This window comes from Tamandua tetradactyla, chromosome 2, assembly GCF_023851605.1.
Source record: "Tamandua tetradactyla isolate mTamTet1 chromosome 2, mTamTet1.pri, whole genome shotgun sequence".
In the NCBI taxonomy this organism is placed as follows: domain Eukaryota; kingdom Metazoa; phylum Chordata; class Mammalia; order Pilosa; family Myrmecophagidae; genus Tamandua; species Tamandua tetradactyla.
The window spans coordinates 12,106,648-12,122,085 of NC_135328.1; the positions used below are offsets into that span (position 1 = coordinate 12,106,648).

At 39.3% G+C, this 15,438-nt stretch overlaps 1 long non-coding RNA gene across 1 annotated transcript in view; it reads left to right on the forward strand.

Moving 5' to 3' along the window:
• The first annotated feature begins 2,488 nt into the window (after positions 1-2,488).
• Positions 2,489-15,438, forward strand: part of LOC143666143 (uncharacterized) — a 63,224-nt gene continuing 50,274 nt past the window's right edge. Inside the window, exon 1 of the long non-coding RNA XR_013167414.1 lies at positions 2,489-3,226. This is a non-coding gene — a long non-coding RNA (uncharacterized LOC143666143). The remainder of the gene's footprint in view (positions 3,227-15,438) is intronic.

The window sequence follows — 15,438 nt, forward strand, 5'->3', positions numbered from 1 at the left end:
TCTGATCTTATTTATTTGCATCCTCTCTCTTCTTCTTTTTGTCAATCTTGCTAAGGGCCCATTAATCTTATTGATTTTCTCATAGAACCAACTTCTGGTTTTATTGATTTTCTCAATTGTTTTCATGTTCTCAATTTCATTTATTTCTACTCTAATCTTTGTTATTTCTTTCCTTTTGCTTGCTTTGGGGTTAGTTTGCTGTTCTTTCTCTAGTTCTTCCAAGTGGACAGTTAATTCCTGTATTTTTGCCCTTTCTTCTTTTTTGATATAGGCATTTAGGGCAATAAATTTCCCTCTTAGCACGGCCTTTGCTGCATCCCATAAATTTTGATATGTTGTTTTTAAATTTTCATTTGCCTTGAGATATTTACTGATTTCTCTTGTAATTTCTTCCTTGACCCACTGGTTGCTTAAGAGTGTGTTGTTGAGCCTCCACATATTTATGAATTTTCTGGCGCTTTGCCTATTATTGATTTCCAACTTCATTCCCTTATGATCTGAGAAAGTGTTTTGTATGATTTCAGTCTTTTTAAATTTGTTGAGACTTGCTTTGTGACCCTGGTTTCTTCTTTATGCTTTTTATTTTGGGTCCATGGTCCAAGAATTGAACCCAGGGCTCCCACAGGAAAGGTAAGCATTCAACCACTGAACCCTCATGCATGCCTCCTTTCTTTTTTTAAGGATAAATGTGAAATACAAAAATATCACCAGATTCCTTCACTCCAATCCCCAAATTGCACTGCATTAACCCCCAGCTCATTAACCTTTAAAGGGAATTGTAGTCACAGCCTCCAGGGACTAAGAAATACTACAAAGCATTAAAAATTAGTTAAAATATGTCATTTCTCACCAAGAGGGTAAAGTTGTCATCCTCTTCTCCCCATTTTTGTGGAAGAGTTGCCTAATTTTTTATTTTGAAAATTATTGGCTTAACAAAAATTTGTAAAGCAGTACAGAGAAAAGCTGTGTACCCTTCACCCAGTTTCCCACAGTTATTTGTTACGTCTTCAGTAATTTCAGGACCATGTTAAGACCTGGAAACTCACATTGGCACAGCATGTGCTGGAAGCTCTGTGTCATTTTATGACATGTGAAGTCATTCATAAAAGCACCACTGCAATCAAGACAGAGCCATTCCTGGACTGTGAAGAAATCCTCATGTGCCCCTTCATAACCATAAAAATCCTCCCCCACACCATCCTAACCCCTGGAACCAGGAATCTACTCTAAATCTTTACAGTTTTTGTCTATTTGAGAGTGTTACTAAATGGTATCCTAGAATATGTGATCTTTTAAGATTGGTTTTTTAAAGCCCTTGAGATTCACCCAAGTGATTACTGTGTAAAAGATGGCTCATTTTCATTACCGAGTAGTATTTCTTGGTATAGATATATGTTGGCTGCAGCTATGACCCTAAGGAATGTTAAAGTAAAATGAGAGAGAGAAAGGGATCAGGGGATCCAGAGACATCAGTCTTCAGATAAGTTTATTTCCTGCCAAGTACAAAATTATATACTAGCAAGAAAGGTGATAAAGGTTTGCATGCAAAAGCTATACAATGTAAAAACAAGTTCCATGAAGTAAATACTTCTTACGCTAGGATGTTAATTTCCCTTAAGCAAGTCTCTTCCACACCTCATTGTGCTTTGTCTGCATATCTCAGCTTCTATTGAAGTTCCAGAACCTGTAAGCTCAAATCTTCATCCCCTCTTAGACTTGTGTCTGCAAGCTTTAGGTTAAATATCAACCTTTTAACTCCTACAGATCTACCACAGTTTGTTTACACCTTTGTCAAAAATTAGTTTGCTGTGCGTGGATGGAACATTTTCCACACTCTCTGTCCTTTCTCATTACAATGTAAATCTATTCCTTCACCAATACTATAAATTATTACTGTAGTTTTATGATAGTCTTAATATCCTCCAACCTGCTATGTTTTCTCAAAGCAATTTTAGCCATTCTAGTCTTTTTACCACTCTATATAAGCTTTAGAATAAGCTTCCCTGTATTGACAAAAAAAACTTATTGGGGGTCGATAGTTACATTAAGCTTATAAGTCAATTTGGGGAGAAGAAGTTGAGTACACTGATCTATGGCAGTGTTCTGTCTCTCTATTTATTCAGGTCTTGTTTGATTCTGTTCATCAGATTTTCATAGGTTTCATCATACAGATCCTCTTTTAATTAAAAAAATATTTACACTCAAATCACAATCCTATTTTATGGAGGATGAAAAGAGGGTTAGAGAAGGGAACCAGTTGCTAAGCACCAACACTCAGAATCCCCACACTTGACTAAGACAGAGAATTGGATACATAGGAGCTCCAGGCATCCATGACAAAGTCACTTTTTGGGGAGCTGTCTGTGAGCTGCAGCCAGACATCTTGCTCCTGGAGTGGCTCAAAAACTACACAGGACCCAATGGGCTGTGGTTGCCATGGTAACAACCCATTCAGGCCCATTGGTGTTCTCTTCATCACATAGCCCCTTCATTGTTGAGATCACCAGCCCCCACCTCAGAAGTGTCATCTTTCCTGAGAAACCAACACACTTGGGCTAATCTGACCACTCCATGTCCCTCCTGCCTCTCTCTCTGGCCCCCATACCTGCACAACCCAAAGTACTAGGCCTTTCTCTTTGAAGAATTTTCTCAGTCTCTCTCCATCTTCCAGGCTCTGCCCCAGGCTGGACCCCTCCCAGAGTGCTTGTCCTCGACTCCAGCATCTCTGCCAAGGCCTGTTTGACTCCAAGGGTTGAAAGAGCAGTAAGTCCCTACCAGGAGAGAGTAATGTGAATCCAAAGAGTGTCAGACTGAGGATGAGGGCATCACAGGCTGAGCACCTACAAGGCTACCTTGTGCCCCCCATGCTGCTGGTCATCTGTGGAGTCCTTGTCAACATCTGGTGATCTGTCATGGTTGGGTTCTCAATCAAAGTGGTTGAGAGCAGGGGTTGAATGGGACCAGCACCTCCCAGCCTCAGCCCAGTGTAGGCCACTATGCATGGGGAGGACACCTGGTCACTGGATCCGCATGTACCAAATGTGAGTCTCTGGGTCACCTGGCTACACTATGGAGGAGCAGAGGAGCTGTGACTCATGGAGATGTGGGAGCTTGGTCAGACTTGAGAATTAGAAGGACAGTAATAAAACACCTGCTGTCCTCTGATCACTTCTCAGTACCTGAAAATCCATTAAGCCCTTTCTGAACCAGACAGATATTGCTGAGGGTAAGTATAATCATTTTCTTCATATATAGAGAGATAAACTGAGGCACAGATTGGTGAGATTCATGTGAAAGCACAAGGTTAATAATAATGGCAAGAGTGAACCTCAGAACTAGGCCTATCTGCCTCCATAGCTCTTCTTTTCACCAACATTTTTCATTGGCTCCCACAGCAGAGATGGGGAAACTGAGTCCCAGAGAGGGACATATCTTGCCTGTGACCACATGGCCAGGTGAGGCAGAGTTGATTCCATCTAATAAGCCAGGCTCTAGAGCCCTTTGTGTACCTCCCCTATATAACCCATTGGTTCCCTGGGTTTTCAGATACCACAGGTTGGAGTTGCAGGTGGAAGATAAATCCCTAAACCCTTCATTTTTCTCCACTCTCCTGACTTTTGTGTCTAAGAGGAGACTTCTTTCTTTCTACTCTCCAGAAGGTATGGGGATGTAGGGAGCTCAGGACAGAGGGGCCAAGATACATGGTCATCCAGCCCTGCAAAAGACCACATATTGCGTGACTCTATTCATGTGGAATCTCCAGAATAGGAAAAATGATAGAACAGAAAACTGGCTATAACACACTGTGGGTGGTAGTGTTGGGGAGATTGGTATAAAATGGGGTGTGACTTCTAATGGGTATGGGATTGTTTTGGGATGATGAAAATATTCTAAAATTGTCAGTGCTAATGTTTGCACAATTCTGTAAATATGCTAAAAACAATTGAATTCTACACTTTAAATGAGTGAATAGTATGTCCTATGAAAATGTTAATAAATAAAGCTGTTATTTAATAAACAACCTGAAGCAATTGTAGTAAAATAAGCATTACCCTCATTAAGATGGTGGCTAGATTGATTTCTTTTACTGTCCTATTTATTTTATAATATTGCATGAATATAAATAATATTTCATTTTAAAATTAAGCATATCCTTATCAGAAGAACTTGAAGAATTGGGCTTCATGGGAGGATGTCCTATGATCTATGGACACTTCCATGTTACCTTTGGCCAGAAGTCCCATCCTTGGATTTAGGAAAAAAAAAACATTAGGATGGGGTATCATCTGGTATCTCCATTTCTAGTTCCAAATGTCATAATTGGTTTGTGCCATTTACACTTTAGAGACTATGCTTCTGCCTACTATACATTGCTCTATTTATATTTATTAGGTATCTTATTGTCCTATCATTCATTTTGGGATTTCTGTGTTGTTTGTGTTTGCTGTCAGATAAATTTTAATTCCCCCCAAACTTTGTATAACTGCACCAAATTCATTATATTTAGAATGCCGTTGATCAAAAGGCATTGCAGGAATAACTTTGAAATGGATGGTGAAATCAGTCCTTTCAGAAAAATGGGTGGAGAAAGGAAAATAAGGTCTGTGATAGCTCAGTCTTAATCACAACACATTTTACTAAAATAAGTTGAAAGGGGGCCTAGGTTTGTCGACAAATCATACAAAAGATATTAGGTTTCAGAATGCAGTAAAATGCCTTGTCAAATATCGTTTCACAGGGTTATATGTATTAATGGTGTGGTGACTTATTTTAAAATTAATTATCTCTTTTAACTGCTTTTATTGTATAATATAACATATATACAAAGCAAAGAAAGAAAAAAGCAGTAGTTTTCAAAGCACTCTTCAACAAGTAGTTACAGGCCAGATCCCAGAATTTGTCATGGGCTACCATACCATCCTCTCAGATTTTTCCTTCTAACTGCTCCAGAACACTGGAAACTGGAAGAAATAAAATGTTTTATCATCACACTAGACGTTTTTACTTTTTGTGAAGAATAACAGGTATATAAAAAAACAATAAATTTCAAAGCACATTATAACAATTAGTTGTAGAACAGATTTCATAGTTTAGTATGGGTTACAATTCCACAATTTTAGGTTTTTACTTCTAGCTGCTCTAGGATACTGGAGACTAAAAGAAATATCAATATAATGATTCAGCAATCATACTCATTTGTTAAACCCTACATTTTCTGTATAACTCCACCATCACCTTTGATCTTTCACCCATTCTTTAGGGGTATTTGGGCTATGGCCATTCTAACTTATTCATGTTGGGAGGGGCTGTCAATAATATGGGATAGGAAGAGGGGAGGAGCTGGCCTCTCTAGCTTTTAGGACTTATCTTGTCCAGGGTCCCATCTGGAGGTTGTAGGTTTTTGGAAAGTTAACCTAGTATACAGAGCCTTTGTAGAATTTTATATATTGCCTTAGGTGTTCTTTAGGATTGAATGGAATGATTTTGGTTGGGGGTTGGCAAGTTATGCTAGATAGCAATGTCTAACTGAAGCTTGCATAAGAGTGAACTCCAGAGTAGCCTCTCAATTCTATTTGAATTCTCTCAGTCACTGATACTTGTTTGTTATACTTCTTTTCTCAAATTGAATTATTGTTTATTCCTAATTTCTCTAACACCATTTAAAAATATTTTTAGTGAGAAATCTTAACACGCATGCAGTCCATACACGGCATATAATCAGTGGTGCACAATATCATCGCAGACTTGTGTATTCATCACCATGATCATTTTTAAAACATTTACATCACTTCAGAAAAGGAAATAAAAAGAGAAAAGTAAAACTCTTATATCCTATACCACTCCTTCTCATTGACCACCATTATTTGAATCTACCCAATTTTTTATCCTTTATCCCCCCTATTATTTATTTATTTTTATCCTTATTTTTTTACTCATCTGTCCTTACCCTGGATAAAAGGAGCATCAGACACAATATTTTTACCACCACACATTCACTTTGTAAAAGTTATATAGTTAGACAATTGTCTTCAAGATTCAGGGCTACTGGAACACAATTCAAATTTCAGGTCCAGCCACTCCAATACACCATAAACTAAAAAGGGATATCTACATAATGCATAAGAGTAACCTACAGGATAAACTCTCAACTCTGTTTGAAATCTCTCCGCCACTGAAACCACTTTGTCTCATTTCTCTCTTCCTCCTTTTCCTCAAGAAGGCTTTCTTGATCCCATGTTGCTGGTACTTGGCTCATCCCTGGAGTCATGTCCCACATTTCCAGGGAGATTTACACCCCTGGGAGTCATGTCCCACATTGGTGGGAGGACAGTGAGTTCACCAGCTGAATTGGATTAGAGAGAGAGGACACATCTGAGCAACAAAAGTTCTCTGAGGGTGACCCTTAGGCATTATTATCAGTAAGCTTACCTTTCCTTGACAGGAATAAGTTTCATAGGGGTGAACTCCAAAAATGAGGGACCAGCCTATTGAATTGGTTGTCCCCATTGCTTGTGAAAATATCAGGAATTCCCTAGATGGGGAAGTTAAATATTTCCTCCTTTCTCACCAGTCCCCCAAAGGGACTTTGCAAATACTCTACCCACACTGCTTTGGGAAATATCGTGACATCACACTAACCTGGACAAACCAACATCATCTTATACCTATTCAAGATTCAGTGTAATTATGGTGTTAAAATGAAGTGAATTTACAGGTTAAATTAGATAATGTGCCTGCCCCAAATATAAATTTTGCACCAAATAAACATCCCTTCCTTTGACCTCATACATCCTTTACCCCATATTGTTATTTACCTTATTCCTATCCAAATCATATTCATTCCTATCTCTAGTTGACATCTGATCACTTTTTCAATTTCTTAAATAATTCCTGTGTGGAATACTGCTGACTTTCATAGCTTCAGAGTTCTAATCCTGAGCCCCAGGTGCCACATAATTACCCAAAGTTTCTGGGAACAATGAATTTATATACAAACAGTACAGTATCTCAGAATTTAGAAATAACAGTTACAACTCCTGAATATGTGTGACTTCTATAAGAGCTTATAATCTAGGGCCCTTTATAATAGGCTCCTACACGATACCCATTCTCTTGACTTCAATTTTCTGAGATTATACATTACAACTAGCACATATAAATGAGACATGATAATATATGTCTTTTTGTTTCTGCCATTTAATTCAACGTACTGTCCTTAGGTTCATTCACCTTGTTGTATGCCTCACAACTTCATTCCTTCTTGCAGCTGCTCAGTACTGCCTTCCTTCCTGCAGTTGTTGTACCCTTAGCCCACCTATATCCATTGCAAATCATGAACACTGCTGCCATAAACTCCAGTGTGCAAATGGCCATTCATGTCCTCACTTTCAGTTACTTCAAGTATATACCTAGCAACGAGGTTGCAGGATCATATGGGAACCCAACCCCACGCCTCCAATGGAACCACCACACTGCACTCCAAAGGGGCTATGCCTCTTAGCTACCATATCAACAGTAAATAGGTACATCTTTTTCTCCACATTTTTCTAGCACTTTTTTCTCTATATTCATTGTTAAACAACTTTATTCACACATCATACAATCCAACCTAATAGACATACCTTCACCACCATAATCTATCTGAAGACATTTCCTTTTCTTCTGCAAAGAAGCCATAACCTTCTCCATGTCCTCCTCCTGCCTTGTTGCCAATCACTTGAAGCATATTACAGTGTTACTGTTGAATATAGACCATAGCTTGCATTGATTGTACTTTTTCCTGTATACCAACCATTTTCAACACTTTGCAACATTGACATTCATTTGTTCTCTCTCGTGTAAAAATGTTTTTTATCCATTTAAGCACCACCATTGTCTAATCTAAGCATTGCTAAGTTATACCATCTCAGTCTTAATTCACTACTTTTCCTTCTGTTTTCATACGTGACCCCAGCCCCTCTCCCTCTACCATACTCACACTCAACTTCATTCAGTGTTCTTATATTGTTGTGCTACCATCAGGTAGTATTGTGTTATCCATTTCTGAATTTTTACAATCAGTCCTGTTGTACAATCCATATGCCTTCAAAACCAAATGCCCAATTTCCACCCTATTTTTATCTCCTGATACCCTGTATTTCTTAACTTCAACTCTCAAAGTTCACTCATTAATTTTAGCTCTTATTAGTGAGACCATAGAGTATTTGCCTTTTTTTTCTGGCTAATTTCACTCAGTTTAATGTCCTCAAGTTTCATCCACATTGTTACATGCTTCATGACTTTATTCTGTCTTACAGCTGTGCAATATTCCATTGTATGTGTATATCACAGTTTTTTTAGCCACTCATCCATTTGTGGACATTTGGTCTGTTCCCATCTCTTGGCAATCATTAATAATGCTGTTATAAACACTGATATGAAAATGCCCATTTGTGTCCTTGCCTTCAGTTCCTCTGAGTAGATACCTAGGAATGGGATTGCTGAATCATATGACAATTCTATACAGAAAATGAGACATTTTCTGGACCTAATTTCCATTCTGATGGTGGTGTGTCTTCTTTAGCCATGAAACTCCTTGAGACCTAATTTCAGTGTTCAGTCAATGATCTACTTTTGACCAGCCTTGGACATACAGTGACACTGGTCAGCTACCTGGTATGGAAACAAGTGTATAGCCTTGCCAAGCCCCTATCATTATACATGCCCCCTCCACTCCACCCTGAGGAACTTCTGAACTGCTTTCCGAGGTGGTTGTACCATTTTACATTACTACCAATAGTAGAAAAGTGTGCCTCTTTCTCCACAGAATTTCCAGCACTTGTTTTCTGTTTTATTGATAATGGCCATTCTAGTGGATGTGAGATGATATCTCATTGTGGTTTTGATTTGCACTTTCCTAATAACCAGTGAGGTTGAAAATCTTTTCATGTACCTTTAGCCATTTGTATTTCTTCTGTTCATGTCTTTTGCCAATTTTTAAATTGGATTATTTGCCTTTTTGTTGTTGAGTTAAAAAATCTCTATATATATTCTGGATACTTAACACTTATCTGATATGTGGTTTCCAAATATTGTCTCCCATTGTATAGGTTGCCTTTTTGCTTTCCTGACAAAGTTCTTTGATGCACAAAAGTGTTTAATTTTGTGGAGATCCCATTTATCTATTTCATTTTTCAGCGCTGGTGCTTTGGGTGTAAAGTCTAGGAAGCCACCTCCTGTTACAAGATTTATAAGATACTTCCATACCTTTTCTTCTAAAAGTTTTATGGTCTTAACTGTATTGTATAGGTCTTTGATCCATTTTTAGATAATTTTGTATAGGGTTGAGGTATGGATCTCTTTTATTCTTTTACATATGGATATCCAGTTCTCTGAACACTGTTTATTGAAGAGGCTGCTCTGTCAGGTTGTGGTGACTCTTGACAGTTAGTATGGAATGAGGATGTCAGGTCATATGGAGCCATCAGGTGGGCATTTCCAAGTTCCATTCTTCCAAACCCAGACTCTACTATACATATGCTTTATAAGGTGGTGGGAATAGCATTAAAATAAGACATTTTCTGGACCTAATTTCCATACTTATGGTGGTGTGTCTTCTTCAGCCATGAAAATCCTTGAGGCTTAATCCCAGTGATCAATCAATGATCTTCTTTTGACCAGCCTTGGACATACAGAGACATTGATCAGCTACTTGCTATGGAAACAGGGGTACAGCCTTGCCAAGCCCTTACTATTATACTTGCGCCCTCTACTCCACTCCAGGCCACATGTCACCATTATTCAACACTGACTATTTACCTATAGGACATCATGAGTTTTTTTTAGGGGGTGGTGCATGGTCCGGGAATCAAACCTGGTTCTCCCACATGAAAGGCAAACATTCTACCACTGAACCCATCATGCACTTTTCTTTTTTGCATGGGAAGGCACTGGGAATTGAACCCAGGTATCCAACATGGCAGGCGAGAACTCTGCCTGCTGAGCCACCATGGCCAGCCCCATCATGTACTTTTGAAGAATGAATAAAAGGTTACCCACAAAAGGGCAGTGTCTACCCTGGTCACTGGAAGAGGTACTATGTTTTCATTCATCATGCCAGGTATTTCTCTTATTGTCAGGTGAAGTTTTTGTAGGATTCTCGCTTCTTTGACATGTTTTATAAAGTAGTGGTTAAAGAAATTTGCTCTAGAACCAAAGATGTATTGGGCCAATGCTGGCTGTCCTTCTTCAAATTACATAACCTTGAGTCAGTCACTTGATTTCCATATGCACCAATTTCCTCATATAGGAATAGAGATGACATACAACTTAACTCATAGGTCTTTCTGTGTGTGGAGAGTAAATGAGTTAAAAGAGTTAGTAAATTTCTTGGCAGTATAGAGAACATTTTAAGCATTTGCTATATGTAAGTATCATTATTTCCCCTGGCATAGAATAATGAGACATGGTATGTTGACATCGTCAATTTTCTCGTTCACTCTCAATACTTTCCAGATCCATGTGTTATACACTGTACTTGCATACTTTGATGTGTGATTTGTTTTTGTGAGATTGACTTGTGTTTGCTCTAGGGAAATTTTGAAATACCTCTTTAGTTTCATTTCGTATTGAAAATCCTATAGGATTTTTTCAGTGACTGACATGTAGTCTTCTGGTGATAGAGCTAGAGCATATTGTTTTAGTTTGCTAAAGTTGATGAAATGCAATATACTAGAAATAGGTTGGCTTTTCCATGGGAGATTTTAAAACTTAACATTTACATTTCTTAGGCCATGAAAATGTCCAAATCAAGACATCAATACTTTCTCTCTGAAGACTGGCTACCTACAATTCTCAAATCCTCTGTCATATGATCAGCACATGGTGGAGTCTGCTGCTGCTCTCTCTTCTCTCCTGGGTTTCATTGCTTCTGGCTTCAGTTGGTCCCTCTCTGAGCTTCTGTGAGTGTCCTTGTCTCTGGACATCTCTGGATTTTCTCTGTTTTTGCTTATCTCTGCCCTTCTCTGTATCTCAAAAATGCTTCTCTGGGGCATTTTTTCTGTATTTCTCTTCTTTTTCTTATCGTCTTAAAAAGGACATGGTAAAATCTTTAAGACCCACCCAAAACGAGGTAGGTGATACCTCAACTTAAGATCTCATTCATCAAAAGATCCTACTCACAGTATTTCCACACCTACAGGAATGGATTAAATTTAAGAACATGATTTTTCTAGGGTACATAAAATCTTCAAACCGTAATGCATTTTCAGTTGAATAATCTCACAGTTTGGAGCCTTGTAAATCAGCTCTGTGGGATGCCTAGGACAGATGTCATTAAATAAAAAATTCATTGGGGTAAACAATTGCTGATTGAGTACCACGGTAAACTTTGTTTGTACTTAAAAATATGCCCTGAGAAGATGGTTATGAGTGTTGTTGTAGGCAGTGGGGTGTGTGGGTATGTTCGTGGGTGTGCCAGTTTGAAACTGTGATGTACCCCAGAAAAGACATATCTTAATCCTGATCTATCCTTATGGAGGCAGCCATTTCGTTTAACCCTGAATAAATATGCAGGCTGGAAACTTTTGATTAGATTATCTCCATGGAGATGTGACACGCACAATTGTGGGTGTGGTCTTTTGATTAGATGGTTATGTGACTCCATCTTTTCAAGGTGAATCTTAATTAGTTTACTATAGTCCTTTAAAAGGAGAAACATCTTGGAGATACCTCAGATGCAGATGCTTGGAAAACAGTTGCTTTAGAGCTGATAGAGACACGATGTTTGGTGATGCTTGGAGTGTTGATAGAAAGAGCAGATGATTAGACCGAGGTAGGGCCCAGTCAATGTTGCCATGTGCCTTCCATGAGATGCTAAGCAAGCCAGAACCCAGAGTTGTGTCCCATAGGAACAAAGTGAAGGCCTACAAATGCTTAGAGAGTCAACCACTGGCACCAGAACCTGGAAGCAGCAAATTGGGAACAAGGACCAGCAGACATCAGGCACATGCCTTCCCATTTCAGCCTTCCCTGAGCCAAGGTATCTTTCTCTAAATTCCTTAGTGTGAACATATTTATGGCCTTAGAACTACAAACTTGTAATATAATAAATTCCCTTTATAAAAGCTGTTCTGTTTTCTTGTATATTGCGTTCCCGCAGCATTAGCAAACTAATACAGTGGGTATGTGTGAATTGATTGACCTCAACCAGAAATCATGACCACAAATAATGAACCACCTGCCATGGCTTCATGGCTGTCCATATTAGAATAATAATCAATCCTTTATATCACAAATACTGAATTTACATGTATTCCCAGAAAAGAGAAGGAAAACTTAACAAAAAGCCACTTGAGCACTTCTCAGTGCTGAGTGAATATGTTTATAGGCCCGGGAAACCCTGGCAACTCTGCACTACTGGTGGCTCAGACACATGGTCAGCTGATGTTGGACAAGAAGATGTTTCACACAGTGATGCACATTTATGTAGTTCCCTCTCTGCAGGTTCAGGGGAAGAATTTAGGCATCAGGTGTGGCAGAGGGGTGGGGCAGCCTGTGAATCTATCTCCTCCTATCAACTACAACCAAAATAAGGATGTGAGTTCCATGAGACAGCCAGATGTGTGAGAACACAACTGCAACCCTTGCACCACCAGTTTGTAACTGCAGTGATGCCCATCCTTGATGTATAGTAGAACAGGACAGGAATGGACCAGGTTCTATTCAAGGAGGATGCATTTACTATCACAGACATCCTGAGTTACTCTGTGATACCTCCATTTCCTGATGAAGACCTCGGAATGAATGTCTTGTAGACTACAAAGGAGTTGTAGACTTGTACAAAGACACGCACAAGTGAATGGATGAGCCATGACTCCCTTGTTCCCTCAATATATTAGCATTGAAAGACCGCCATGGTTTCTGGTCTAGAAATCAGGGAAAACAATGGTGGGGGGGCAGTGAGGAGGACACCTGGTGAGAATGATCATCCCAAAGGGGCCCACATGGTGCAGTATATAAGAATCTTCTGGATATTAGGTGCTTGGTGTCCATTGCAGGATCATGCTGTCTAAGAGGGCATAGCCTGTGAGTCCTGATTCTCTTTGTTGGGGCCCCACTAGTAATAGAGATAGGGCATCAGTTGGGAAAATATGGCCAAGTATAAAATTTCATTGCCCTAGTACTGTCAAGAGCAAGCAGCTTTAAACAGTTTTTTTTTTCTTGTACATCATACAATCTAACCCAATAGTCTGATGCTCCTTTTATCCAGGGTATGGACAGATGAGTAAAAAATTAGGGATAATAAACAAATTAAAAATGGAGGCATATGGGATAAAATAAATTTGGTAGATTGAAATACTAGTGGTCAATGAGAGGAAGAAGTAAGGGGTATGGGATGTATGAGTTTTTTGTTCCTTTTTTAAAATTTATGTATATTATATATACACATACTATTCTAGTTTGCTAGCTGCTGGAATGCAATATACCAGAAGTAGAATGGCTCTTTTAAAAGGGGAATTCAATAAGTTACAATTTTACAGTTCTAAGGCCATGAAAATGTCCCCATTAAAGCGAGTCTATAGAAATGTCCAATCTAAGGCATGCAGGGAAAGATACCCTGATTCAAGAAGGCTGATAAAGTTCAGGATTTCTCTCTCAAGTGGAAAGTCACATGGCAAACACAGCATCATCTGCTAGCTTTCTCTCCAGGCCTCCTGCTCCATGAAGCTCCCCAGGAGGCGCTCTCTTTCTTCATCCCCAAAACTCGCTGGCTGGTGGACTCTCTGCTCCATGGTTCCATGGCATTCTGTCATCCTTTTCTGCTCTCTCAGAATCTCCAAAGGTCAGTGGCTGGTATATTCTGTGGTTCTTTCAGTCTCTTTCAGCTCTGCTCTGCTCAGTTCTGCTATGGCTTTCTCGCCATTCTCAAAAGGCGTTTTCTCCAAACAATGTCTCCACTTTTATAGAATCCCAGTAAACTAATCAAGACCTAGTCCACCTAATCAAATTAAATACCCACAATTGATTAAGTCACAACTCCATGGAGAAAATCTAATTAAAGTCTCCAACATACAGTACCAAATAGGGATTAGAAGAAACAGCTGTCTATACAAGATGGGATTAGGATTAAAACATGGCTTTTCTAGGATACATAAATCCTTTCAAACTGGCACATATACCACATAATCATCGAAAGTATACAATTGATCATTCACAATATCATCATATAGCTGTGCTTTTATCATCACAATAGACTTTTTTTTTTCTTTTTTGTGAAAATAACATATATACAAAAAACAACAAATTTCAAAACAATTAGTTGTAGAACAGATTTTAGAGTTTGGTATGGGTTACAGTTCCACAATTTTAAGTTTTTACTGCTAGCTGCTCTATGATACTGGAGGATAAAATTAATATCAATGTAATGATTCAGCAATCATACTCATTTATTAAATGCTACTTTCTCTGTATAACTCCACCATCACCTTTGATCTTTCTCCCACTCCTTAGGGGTATTTGGGCTATGGCCATTCTAACTTTTTCATGTTGAAAGGGGCTGTTGATAATATGGGATACGGGGATGGAACTAGTTGATGTTCTGAAGCAGCTGGTCTTTCTGCATTTTAGGATTTATCTGGTCCAGGGACCCATCTGGAAGTTGCGGGTTTCTGGAAAGTTGCCCTAGTACATGGAACCTTTGTAAAATCTTACATAATGCCCTTAATGTTCTTTAAGATTGGTTGGGGTTTGGAAAGTTCTGATAGGTACCAGTGTCTAACTGATGTTTATGTAAGAGTGAACTCCAGAGTAGCCTCTTGATTCTGTTTGAATTCTCTCAGCCACTGATACGTTATTTTTTACACTTCTTTTCCCACTTTTAGTCAGGATGGCATTGTCAATCCCATGGTACCAAGGCCAGGCTCATCCCTCGGAGTCTTGTCCCATACCACCACCCCTGTATGTCATGTCCCACATAGAGGAGAGGGAAGTTGTCATGGTCAGGTTCACGTGTCAACTTGGCCAAGTGGTGGTACATGTTTGTCTGGTTGGGCAAGTGCTGGCCTGTGCGTTTGTATACTGACTCATAGGCTATTGCTAATGGTTTGGCTGGATGGTCAGGGATATGGAAAGAGCATGATTGGGTAGTTGACAAAGAGGTCTGGGGAAGAAGTATGTGGATAGACCTTTCTGAGTGGGCTAAAAACATGAAGATATTTGTATCCCATGTGAATGTGTACCAGACGGTGACTTCAGCAGAGGAAGGTTTTAGTAATCAAGTGGATAAGGTGACCCGTTCTGTGGATACCAGTCAGCCTCTTTCCCCAGCAACTCCTGTCATTGCCCAATGGGCTCATGAACAAAGTGGTCATGGTGGTAGGGATGGAAGTTATGCATGGGCTCAGCAACATGGACTTCCACTCACCAAGGCTGACCTAGCTACAGCCACTGCTGAGTGCC